The sequence below is a fragment of the Mytilus galloprovincialis genome, chromosome 1, assembly GCF_965363235.1.
Source record: "Mytilus galloprovincialis chromosome 1, xbMytGall1.hap1.1, whole genome shotgun sequence".
Taxonomy (NCBI): domain Eukaryota; kingdom Metazoa; phylum Mollusca; class Bivalvia; order Mytilida; family Mytilidae; genus Mytilus; species Mytilus galloprovincialis.
The window spans coordinates 73,535,160-73,549,337 of record NC_134838.1 but is presented as its reverse complement, the minus strand read 5'-3'; positions in this window follow the sequence as shown (position 1 = coordinate 73,549,337).

The following is a 14,178-nucleotide window of genomic DNA, read 5'->3' as shown; positions in this document are numbered from 1 at the left end:
AATTAATTTTGATACAACAGAAACAGTGTCATTATCTGAAATTGTCCATTTGTAATGCTTTCAGGAAATGTTACAATTTATGTAGATATGGATTTGTAATGAAATCTTAATTGCGTTTATTTGTCTCTCGGTTCATTGATACCTTATTACTGCCTTAGTATGACAATATGAATCACTAGACTTACTATCATGTCTTTTTATCTGAACTTTTTGCTGTTTAATGTTAACACTTATATGATGATGGCATTTATGGAATACAGAAATGATGCCCCCCCCCCTTTTTCAGATCTTCATCAGAAGTTTAACATGGAGTCTGAACTTATTTGTATCATTGTTCATTTTATTTTACTAAAGTGTTGATAATTTTAATGGAATTTTACTTTTCATGAACATGATTTGCTACCTGGCATGATTTTAATGCATGTCATTGTTTCTATTATATATATGGGTCTTATTAGTCGCTCGTCTATAATAATAATTGTTACCTGTTCTGTTTCTTAATGGCCATAATGAACTAAAAAAGTGATTCAATCATGCAATATTGTTATTTGCGATAAAACCTTGTTGAAGTCAATAAAATTTGTCTGTCACTATAGAAATTAAAATTGATTGTAATAATGTAATGCTATAATAATGAAGGTCTAAGTACAAACAATAATTATATATTGTCGGATTATTGATATTGGTTCTATAAAGCAGTAAGGAGAAAACAGTACCAAGAGACCTTAATTAAACCATTAGAAATATTAATAAAAGGAGACGTGGTGTATATTTCAAGGAAACAACAACCCGATGACATAAATATTCAATGACAACTAGGGGTCAACATATACTCTATACTCATCAACAATAGACAACTGTATGTGATATATATTAATATACTAAGTTGTAAAGATAGTGTGCCCTAAAATAATAAACTTTCAACGATCTCCGTTAATTCATCAACACAAAATGAAGACATTGTATGACATTAAACATACATAATTATATGTAATAGTACACCTCAAACATGTGCTAAATTTCGTCGGAAAAACTTGCAAAAAAGTGTGAGGTTTTGGTTCATGCTGAAGGGGTAAATGTGAATTCAAATGATGAAAAGTGCTAAAAGTGCTAACACTTGCTTTGTGCGTTGTCAAGTGTCTGTTTGAATGTATGTAATGAATTAATACACCGTATCCATTCTTTTCATATACAATGCAGTCTTGCGGTGTTCTGCTTTATCTTATTAACTCAAGCACGAGCTAAGTTTTGTCTCTAATTTTTAACAATTGTGGGTTTTAAAGTTTTTCGTTTGTTTTAATACTATGATATTGGTCTTTGTTCGTTTTTAAAATTCTGAAATCACCTTGGGATAACCTCATTGCAATCATAATACGTCTTGATTGTTTAAAACTTTTAAAAGATTTTCTTTTTTCTTAGCCACAAGGAATCACTTTTAGCTGAAGTTAATGTGAAAAAAATAATTGAACGAGATATGAAAGAAATCCGAATGATGTTACAAAAAGAGAACGATCAACAAGTTTCCTACTTCAAAAATGATACATTCCGAGAGATAAAAAGAGAGATCCGAACTAGTATTGATGGTGTCTCAATGTACTTTAAGTGTACTTCATCTGTTATAAAATTACACCTCGTGAAAAAAAAAATGACATGGTAAAAATGGGGTTTCTTTTAAACTCGAAGCCATAAAAAGTAAATGTCCAACGTCTTTAAAAAAACAATAGTCTTCGTGATAATGAGAAATTGTACACACGTCATCATGTTAATATCTGATTTCGGAAAGAAGTTTAAAAATTTTTAATGGGTGTGTAAATGTTAAATTACGTAATGAATTTTAAATCCGAGTCAATTAACCTCCTTTCAATTTCACAACATACAAACCGTGTCAAAAATTCAGGGTGAAGTAAATCGGTCTTCTGCATCGTCTGTTACAGATATAGCAAATTATTCATTTATTAAACTTTTTCCCGCGTTGTACAGTTATTTAACGTTCCGGGTTTTTTTACTCTTTATTAAAGAACTTTGAATTTTCATTCATAAAGGAAAATTAATCATTTACATTCTTCAAACAGGAGGTCTTGTTTTTTTTTTCACGGTTAGAATTTTAAATGTTTTCACTGAGTAGCTGCTTTAACATTGTGTAATTATTTACAGTTTATTAGAGTACACATGTAATTGCTACCTTTATGCAATAAAGTGCAGACATTGTGCATCGTACAATAAAATTATCTGGCTCAACATCAATATGTCAACATATATTTGTAAAGATAAAAATAATTGTCATTCAACCCATCAGTTACAGAATGAAAATAATTCAAAAGGACTAAAGAAAACTGTATATTCAATGGCAGCTTAATACTACAGTATAAATATATATATGTAAATGCTATATTGAATTTCCCATTCAAATATAGGTGAGCATATAATTATCTATGTATTATTTTTCATAAACTCTTAAATGTCTTTAGTGCATCGGTTTATTACTGATGTAAGAAATTTTAAAGTCAATAAATATTCGTTTTATTATATAAATTGGTCAACCTTGACAATATCACAATAAAAAGAGGAGTTGGAGGGGAAATTATTATTTTATTAATCTTAATAATTTATTCAATAAATACATTTTTGATCAGTAATACGTTTCAATTAACTTACTGAAATGAACATTGTTATACGGATTAACTACCTAGCAAACTTTTTTCGCATTTACATAGTACGTACTTACATCGAAGAAGTCAATGATCGAACAGCGAGGAGTCTATTGTGTTTTGTTAGACTATGTCTATTCTGAATGCTTTTAATTTCACATTTCAAAGACCTAGTATAAACACGTATAAACATCGTTTGAATAAGTTTATTTACCTGAAGAGAAAAAATATAAAAAGATCTCTAAAGTCAAAGTGTAAAGAACTACACTAATGTAATTCATATGTGATAAAACTAGGCGTTTTCTTAGCTAAAAAACTACATCAAAAATAATATTCGGTATAGGATCTTGTAAACAAACTAATCGATTTGGAAAACTCGGTGTCTTGTTTCAAAATTTTTTTTTAGTAAAATATTTTAGATAGACTGCTTACTATATTACATCCTTAAAACATTCTTTTGAAAGTTTGGAACACAGGCAGATTAACAAAGGGTAAGGTTTTAATTGAACTTCTTTATCAGACGTGGTGGAGCAATACTATATGTCCTTCTTCACACAAGCGAACACTTTAAAACGCTTGCACAAAATCTTAAGATACTGCATGACCGTGAGTAGGTTTTGTACATGTACATTGTACTCAAGTTCAACTCCGCTTTCTTCTGGTTTTGTTTTTACCCCATTTTTTTACCCATGTTTTCTAGTCCCTGCTCAAAAGTAGGTTTCCTTGTCTATGGTTTTGAATGCCAATGGGTTGCTTAAAAGCCAAAGTTTAACAATATTTATAACTATATAACTGGCTGGTCACCTAGTTTTGATCAAGGACTATTAATAATTGTAAACCAAAGCAATCTTTATACATTTAATGGATATATAAAACAATAAATATAAAAGTGTATAAATAAGTAAATGTTTAAAGTTTATATCACGCGTCCTAATTTACTTACTGTCTGGTAAAATTGCTTGGACGAACTATCCAGTAAATATTAATATATTCAAATACAACATTTATAACAATACTGTATAGAATTTTAAAAATTATAAAATCGCCGACAAGATAGAGGCCCTATTGGACACAATTGTCACACATATCCATCTCCAAGTCAATACGTCTAATAATAAAACTTAAGTTGCGATAGAACCAAACGTTTCTCATTTTATGTTGTTATTTTTAGATTCCTGGAAAGGTATTGTTGCAATACTATGTCTTCTTGAAATCTTTTTATCATTGTTAACCATACCAACAGAACTGTCTGAACATATACGATTCCGAGGGCTTACTTCAACACGAGAGATCCTTGGATGACCTGCATTTCGTTTGGCAGAATAGTCCATAGAAAATTTCCTGAATGTGTCTATATCTCGCACAACATCTCTTTCTTCATCACTAAAATCCTCGTCGGATTCATATTGTTCACTCTTACTTTTTTCGAGTTTCTTTTTCTTTCTCATATCATCATAAGCTAATGTTAAAGCTTCCTGGAAGATATTAGACCCTTTCGGAACTCCTTTATTCATTGCAGACGAGTCTGGTCTTGGGACTGGGTCATCGATAGCATCCACGATGCTCCGACGGCGACCCGTGTTCAATTCAGATATTAAATCCATTCTAATTTTTCTTCAATCTATCTTCTGCATACATTCCCCTACTTTATCTTTCATGATTATGAATTGATGTAATTATTACCTAGTGCAGTTCGATTAATCCACGTGAAGCTCTCTAATCATCTATCTTTGATCGGAGAATCCGCGTTCACTTTTTGAAATGTATTGGATCGTACTTTTCAGATGGTATTATAGTTTACGGCCTTGGTACAGAGAAAAATCTGAACAGTTTTACCTATAATCTGCCGTCAATAAGTTTAAATTAAACGTTATCTGAGTGTTTTATGAAAAAAAACGCTTGACTGACTATTTGTGAAAGCTTGTTTTTACTGGTACAATTACTCTATATGTAACTGCCATCAACTAGGTATTTAATAGGTAGATCATGTCGATTTCAATAAACTTCAATAATAATATGCAAGTCACATTTATATAGCTGGAGTTTAAAATCATAGTAAATGAGGCTTCATGGGGTTTTTTGTTTGCCTTAATGAAGTAAAAATTCAAAAAAACTGGTCAATAAACTTTACGATATTATTTAATGTTAAAATACTATTTTGTAGCTATTATTTTCGTGATTTCAAGTTATTTACAGGCGTATGAGTATGATAATGATACTATGATCGATGTCTGTTGAGTTCTAAATGCATCAGCTCAAAATGATATGTTTCTTTAGAAATATATTTATACCAATAGACTATTTTCATATTATCGAAAATATGTTGTTGAAAAAATGTAAACTTCGGATTAAAAGTCGGTAATATGAAAAATATGAAAATAGTATTTTGTATATCGGATTTTTGAAACGTAATTGAATATTGATTGGGAAAAGGCGAAGAAAATACAAAGCGACAAAACGGAAAAGAATAAATTGATGAAAGACGGAAAGCAAGACGACCAAAAGAAAATATAATAGTCGGTATTTCCTTCTCTTCTTTTAATACCTCCTTGTTGATGAGTCATTACTGGTAATCATTTAGTAGAAGATAAGCAAATGTCTTTTTTCTTGCCCTATAAGATTAACATACACATTATCGAATAAGGAGGTTTCAAGAATCTACACAGAAAGAAAAGCACATACCATTATGTGCTTCAATAGAGTAATTAGAAACTGTTCTTGGTCAACTATTGGCGCCGCTGTGTTGCTTATGGAAAGTTACAACAAAGTTCGGTGATTAGTCACATTCGATGGTGTTATAATCGAGAAAGAAAAAAGGGACGTGACATTGTGCCACCTTAAGTCATCACACTTCAAGTCTTTATTAAACTATGGGAAGGTCTCTTCCCCTCTCCTCAAAAGATAAAAATACTACCTTTGACACAACATTCGTACTTTTGTTGTATGCTTATATATTGACCTCACTTTTCCCAGATATCTTGTTTCGATTTTTCCGATGATTTTATTTTCACACTCAGAATATGGTTTAATATAACTACTGAACGAAAACCCGTATAGAAGAAATTATAGAAATGAAACAAGTTATAGTGTTCATTGAAGTTTGTAAATAAAAATCACTTTGTAACATCCTTCATCTAAGCGGCACATAATAGTGATGATTACCTATTTAATAAATGGTAAATACTCTGTATTTTTTATAATCTCGTTAGGTTCTTTCAAAACACTTGTCAGCTTGTAAAACTGGTCATTTTACTAACTTACATTGAGGGTAGGTGCATTTACAGTTCATAAACCAAGTTTCATTAACTCTTTTGACAAAATTAAGACAAAAAGGATATAAGATTTATCGCCGTTCTTTTGCTCTCCTTCACCGTGAAGACCTTATCACATGACAACACAACATGAAGGTACAAGACGCTAGATGTCAAGTGAAGACCTTATCACATGACAACACAACATGAAGGTACAAGACGCTAGATGTCAAGTGAAGACCTTATCACATGACAACACAACATGAAGGTACAAGACGCTAGATGTCAAATGAAGACCTTATCACATGACAACACAACATGAAGGTACAAGACGCTAGATGTCAAGTGAAGACCTTATCACATGACAACACAACATGAAGGTACAAGACGCTAGATGTCAAGTGAAGACCATATCACATGACAACACAACATGAAGGTACAAGACGCTAGATGTCAAGTGAAGACCTTATCACATGACAACACAATATGAAGGTACAAGACGCTAGATGTCAAGTGAAGACCTTATCACATGACAACACAACATGAAGGTACAAGACGCTAGATGTCAAGTGAAGAACTTATCACATGACAACACAACATGAAGGTACAAGACGCTATATGTCAATCGCGTTAAATCTATAGTATACGCTATGTTTGCCTTTGTTAGTATGTTTATAATTTAATTTTTTTTTTATGTGTTTAGGAGTTTAGCATGTCGTTCATTTTTACTGAACTAGTACATATTTTTGTTTAGAGCCAGAGTAAGTATGCCTCCTGGCGCGAGATAGTATCATTGGTGGACTTTTTCTGCTCTTCGTCGGAGTGGTGTCTCCTTGACACATCCAACATTTCCATTCTCTATTTTAAAGTTGAATATTTGTATCAAGTTTTATTTTTATTTTACAGATGGGCGAATACCACTCTTGCCCCAAAAGGTACAGCAATGAACATACATAATTTAGATGGGGAATTGAAATCTAAAATAACTGTATCAAGACAACAAAACACAGGCAAAAATATGAACAATAAACAGTACCGCAAAAAAGTGTTTCACTATCCATAAATGGTTGATACCGCTATTAGAATAAGCTTAGCAAAACATAGTTCACGACGGGTTCTAAACAAATTTAAGTTCATTTGTATGATTTTAGTTTCAAGCAACTATGTGCACAGGATTTATTTGTTTTACACAGTTTGATTTGGAAGAAAGGCCGACATAATTAGATAGTGCAGTTAGTTGCAAAATTACTAACACAATTCTGTATCAATATTCTTGAAATTGTTATAAAATACACACATCAAATAACATAATAAGAAACCTAATATCTTGATTTATATCCAATTTTCGGAAATTTACATGTGACGTTACTTTTTTGTGCCATTGAAACACACAGTTCGTAATTCTATCAGGCTATTTTTTTAAATGTACTGTCCTAAATTGGTTTTAGTAATTCGTTGTTATTTTGTGATGAATGCTCGTCGAAATGTACTATAATATTATTCACTCATGTATTATTTTTTTTGTCTTGATGGTTTTTGCATTTATATGTTACAGTACTGTATCCCAGTCATGAAATGTTTTCACTTTAGTGCAATATTTGACATTACCATAAAGCGGGAGGTTTGGCTAGCCACAAAACCAGGTTTAACCCACTATTTTCTCTTAAAATGTGCTTGTACCAAAGTACGTTTCGATGTATGTTGCATTGTCGTTTGTTTTTTGTTGCATTTCAATGTTCTGTTGTTTTGTTGTTTTTCTCTTATAGTTGGTGTGTTTCCATCAGTTTTAGTTTGTAATCATAATTTGTTTTCTCTCAATCAATTTATGACTTTTGAACAGCATTATACTACTGTTGCCTTTATTTAAGAGCACAAGTCAACAGATCCGAAACATACGAAGTTGAAAATTTACAAGATATGCATCGAACTTTGTAAGGCTGGGTTATTTTCTTCATTTTAGTAAGTCAATATCTATAGAAAACTCGTGTTGTGAAGAAGCAGCTTTTAGTTCAATTGTTGATAAATAGTTGAAAAATCTTTAGGTATGAACGTACTCGAAATTGTGATCTAATGTTTTAGTTTTTTATACGCCCGTCAACATTTTGACGGGACGTATTATGGTATACAAATGTCCGGTGTCCGTCCGTCTGTCAGTCTGTCTGTCTGTCTGTCCGGCGTAAACATGTCGCACCGTAACTTGAGAACGACTTACCCAAATTTCATGAAACTTAATAGAATTGTTTCTTATGATGGTCAAATGATCTGTATACTTTTTGGTGAAAATAAGATTTAAACTTTTTGAGTTACGGCACTTTGTAACTAAAACAGGGGTGTGTTTTTTTTCACATGTCGCACCGTATCTCAAAAACTTTTCTTGATTATTGCTTAAAACTTTACACACTTCTTAGTTATATTAATCTTAATATTTGTATACTTTTTGGTGATGATTCAAAATTTCATTTTTGTGTTATTGAGTATTTTGTAAAAAAGGGGGATTTTTTTTTTCATGTCGCGCTGTATCTCAAAAACAATTTATGATTATAGCTTAAAACTTTATACACTTCTTTGTTATATTAATCTTAAGATCTGTATACTTTTTGTTGATGCTTCAAAATTTCATTTTTGAGTTATTGAGTATTTTGTAAAAAAAGGGGGAGGGGGTTTTTACATGTCGTGCCATATCTCAAAAACAATTTATGATTATTGCTTAAAACTTTACACACTTTTTTTGTTATTTCAATCTTAAGATCTGTATACTTTTTGGTGATGACTTAAAATTTTATTTTTGAGTTATTGAGTATTTTGTAAAAAAGGGGATGTTTTTATTTTACATGTCACGCCGTATCTCAAAAACAATTTATGATTATTGCTTGAAACTGTACATACTTCTTTGTTATATCAATCTAAAGATCTGTATAATTTTTGGTTTAATTCAAAATTTTATTTTAGCTATATTAAGTTTTTTGTAATAAAAAAAAACAGGGTGGGGGGGGGGGTCACATTTCCCGTCGTGTCTCAAAAACAATAAATGGCTATTGCTTAAAACTTTATCAGAAACTATTTATTATTATTGCATAAAACTTCCACACAAGACGTCGGGCGTATCATGCGCTCATGGCGCAGCTGTTTATTTCATTTTTATAGTACTTACAGCAAACAACTACAATACTGCTGACTGGATTGTCAGCAGCTTCAAATACAAAATATTTCCGAATATACTTTATTAATGATTCAGTCTTGATAGATTTTAGTAAATGATTTTGTATGAAGTAAGATCACAAAAATACTGAACTTAGAGGAAAATCAATTCGGAAAGTCCATAATCACATGGCAAAATCAAATAACAAAACGCATCAAAAACGAGTGGACAAGAACTGTCATATTCCTGACTTGGTACAGGCATTTTCAAATGTAGAAAATGGTGGATTAAATCTGTTTTTATAGCGCTAACCCTCTCACTTTGATGACAGTCTCATCAAATTTCGTTATATTTACATTGCTGCGTAAACTAAACAGACACAATAAATATAATAGTCAAAATATGGGTACATCAGTCATCATCGTATAACAATTTTAAAAGGAACAAATTAACAAAACACAAAAACATCTATCTACAAACACATTCATTGATAAAGTTATACTATTTTCTACGTTTTAATACGATTATCAATGTTTCGATCTCTTTATCAAATACACATCAGGAACTTTTAATTCAATTCAATTCAATTCAAAATTTTATTGCCATATAAACTATACAGTTTGTGACATATAACAACAACAAAAACAAATAAAGACAATAACTAAGTAACTCAATATATATACACAAATTCAGGTAAATATTAAAGGGTTCCCTGTCCTCAGTTCCATTGACTTTTTTTTATAAAGGATCCTAGTTTATTCACTTGTGTTGGTGTTGATGGGTTAAGTATATATATAACTTTGTCATTGTCAGTGAGATTAGCAAATGAATTACTTTCTCTGTTAATGCAATTAAAATATGTTAATCTAATATTTGAATTATGAGAACAATTTATTAAGAAATGTTTCTCATCATCTAGTACTTTGCATTTTTTGCAAAGTCTCTCTTCGCAAGGAATTTTAAAATGCCTTCCTTTTTCAATTAGTAATGAATGGTCACTGATTCTAAGTTTTGTAATTAATTTTCTAAATTCAAAGTTTGGGTTAGAGAGGTAAGGTTTGATCAATAGATTTGGCTCAAGTCCTTTATAAAAATTTAATTTACTTTTATCGTCAATAGATTTCATCTTATCCATCAACAGGTTGTTGTAATATGAGTTTATTTGGGGTTTAATATAGCTTTTAATATTTTTTAATTGTTTTAAATTATTACAGGTTTTTAGTCTATCTATATCAATGTTAGATTCAGAAACTCTTTATATTTATCATTGGAAAGGGTTTAGAAAAGCATGTTATTTACCAAAGTCAGTACCAAATCACCGAATACGGAGATGATGATAATATTGGCGACACATAGTGCACCAACAGTGGTATCGATCAAATGCTAAATTAAAGATAATACTTTATGAATTGGGTCCGACGTGCTTCTTTTGAATTAAACCTAACTAGTACATTCATACTTACAATCATATAAAAGTCGTAAATAAATTAAAAGAACTTTTTAATGAAACATTCAACTTTTATTTTAAAGATAAAGATTATCAATATATCTTTTTTAAGTACGAGATGCATAGTTAGTGTACAAAAAGTAATTAAACTGTTCGTGTCTCCAACATTATTTTCAATACTTGTTACACTAATATATATTAATTTCCAAATAAAGTGTCACATTTTATTTCAGTTTTAACCCCTTACGTGAATAACTCTCAACAGCTGAGTTATTCTGATATCAGTTGCAGTGTTTCTATAACAGTTGAAAAGATTGTCGGTAATAGTAGTTGGTATGAATTATGTAAGAAAATAACATGTTTCAAACGGAATATTTCATAAACGTTTTCACTGCCGTGTTCAGTTGCGACTTATCAAGAAACCAACTTTGAGGTTGTTGAGAAGGTCGCTCGAGTCGTAATTGTTGGCCTCACTGTATTGGTCTCACAAATATTGTCCTGCCTGATAGTGAAGTACAGTAAAAAGGCAAGAATATACGTGATAATTCCAGTAATGACACCAATTATTATAAAGATTATGGTCTTTCGAGAGTATGATCGAGCTTTAGCGTGCCTTTTCTCGGCAAAATCATCCTTCTGTAGAACTAGAAAGAGAATAAAAGAAGAACAGTTACAATTATGCCTTGGTAGTGGACTATTACACACACTAAATTTGAAGATATTGAAATGAGACTTTTAAAAACAAAACCGCTATTCTAAAGTCTATGTGTGCTAAGATTGGCACAAACTAAACACTAATCAATCAATTTAAAAATTTAAAGTTATAGGCTTTATAAACTCAAAATCTTGCTTTTTAAAGGTCAATATTTCGAGTCGTCAATCAACATATTTTTGACTTAAACGCTTTTATTTTACATTAACATAAATATGAAAAAAATGTTCAGTCTATTGAGAATAGTCTTTATTTACTTAATTGATGGTTTACTTAGACTAACCTTACTCTAAGTAATTAAGTTCACCCGGTAAAATAGTTCATGTTCAGTTCACCAGGTATAATTCGATCAAACCGCTTCTTCCTTGTAATTTTATTATTTTTATCATTCGCCAGGAGTATTAATCTTTTGACATTTACTTAACATTATAACGAAAAAACATTTAACATTTAATCTTAATGTTCATCGCCGTCCGGAATGTATTACGGGTTTTTAATATAGAAGCTATTTGAAACGGTATATGATCGATTGCTTAATATATATTACATTATAGTAATTATCCGGGAGATGTCTACATTTCTCATTATGATTAAATAACTTTATATACAGCATATAAAAGACTGATTAAACTGCACATAGACATATAGAAGACTAAACTGAAAAATAAAATGCAATGAATCAGAATATCTATACTATTAAACGAGAAGACCTCATTTTGTGTGTCGCTTCTCTTCCTTCTACAATAAATCAATCATCATGCCTCTGTGTCCTATAGGTAACATGCATAGTTGCATTTGTCATCCATTCGTATGATTATTCAGATTGAGTTATTTTGGGAGAAAAACGACAAAAAAGGAGTCCGGATATGATTCCGTCATCGGACTGACTTTTAGTCATAAATAAGACTTCCGGTTTTAAAGAGGAATCGTATGATAAATAACAAAAATGGAAAAAAATAAGCCAATCTCCATATCATGGTGTTTGGATCGCAAGAACCACTACTATTATACCTCCTTACAGGGGACAATTATTTTTCGCGTTTATCTACATGTAAACTACCGTACGATTAAACTACTTTAATATATAGAGACTCTGTATTCTGTCTACTATTTTCTTTGAAATGTTTCCTATTTAGAGGAGTCATACCAGTTGTGAGGGTGTGAATGGGAGGGGGTCTATTATTATGGCTATTAACATTTAATTTTCACCCCTTTTTTCTCTAATCTTCAAAAAATTAACCCATTTTTTCTCTAATCTTCATTTTTTGCCCCTTATTCTCTAATCTTCATTTTTAAGGGCATTATTCTTAAATAATTTAACCCCATCCAAACCCTCAGTTGTATATATATTAAAATAAGTAAAACATTTGACACAAGTACAACCAATTGTATGATGGATAACAATAATGGTAAAAAATATGCCATTCAGAGCGTTCTCAATATCATGGTGTTTAGATCGCAAGAATCACTACTATTTTTCCTCCTTAGAGAGGACAATTATTTTTCGCGTTTCATATCATGGTGTTTAGATCGCAAGAACCACAACTATTAATACTTGTAATATTCACTGGAACTGTGTAGTTGTCGTATGTTGGTTCTTGTTCTTCACTATATGGCTTCACTCTGTTCTTGTCGTTTGGATTCATTATCTTTAAAACAATGATAATTTTATACTTAAAAGAAAAACGTTTTTAATAAATCATGAATCAAATATGACATTGCCTTGATCAGGATAATGTAAGTTCAAATACAAGTATAAGTTTTTTGTTTTGTTTTTCTATTTTTTCAATATGGAAAGGTATCAAGTGACGCCTTCTAAGCTAACTCTTTCCATTGTATTGCTTCTGGTCATGTCAAGAAAATATACAGCATTGTGAATACTCTAAAGCAAAATTAACCCATCAATGACTTAATACATTGTATTATTAAATATTAACCGCAATGTTTCTATAATATAAGGGTAGTGCTAAAACTTTAAATTGTACATTTTACTACTACATAAGTATTTAGTAAATACATAATATGCATTTTGCTAATGAATATTTGTTATTATGCAACTGGTTCCACTTCTTGAAAAGTTTTATCTTCTGATATACGAGTTAAAGAAGAACACACGTAAATTAAAACGCAACGTTACGACACAAAAAAGCAAATGATATCTACAGGTCAGCGTACGGTCTATATAACAATAGACAGGTGCTCGAATGAGTTAGAGACAATGAGCCTTTCTGCCGAATTTGTTTTTACATGAACAACGGTGCCACATATTGAGAAGATAATGATAGTTTTCCAGGGCACCTGAGATAATCCCGGTTTTTGTCGGGTTTGCATTGCTCAGTTTATAATTTTCTATGTTGCGATTATGGACTGTTAATTTTCTTTCGTTGATTTCTTTTTCTTTTGCAATGGTGTTGTCAGTTTCTCTTGAATTAAGGGGGTTCGCGGGTCTAAATCATTTATATAGGATTTCTCTATATTTTTCTATAAATGAACTTTATCTTATAGTTAATAGAAAAATGAAATAAAAAAATGGGGTCACCGTTCATTTGCGCTCACAATCTGCCTTCGAAAGAAGCATACATTTTTGTAAAGGCGTTTTTTTTTCTGTTGAAGTAATAGGAGAAATAAAGGTAATATCGAAATAAAAAAAAGAAATTTATTACAGAAATCTCTAAAATTTTACAGTAATTTAGTTTAAGTACAGCTCATATGGAAATTATATTAAAAAAGACAGGTCACCGATGAGTTGAAAAAGATATTTCAATTTTAGAGCCAAAAAATGGCATTTTTCCACCAAAGGGAGATAATTTGGAACTTTTTCAATGATGTATACATTTTGAAAGTCATCTGGGGCCAACACGAATTGATTGTTTTGAATGATTTTTGTACCATATGATAAAGTAACAACTACAAAAGGAAATAAATAAAATTTGTAATGAAAAACAAATGTTTGATTTTTTTCTGAAATTTTTATACCCTCG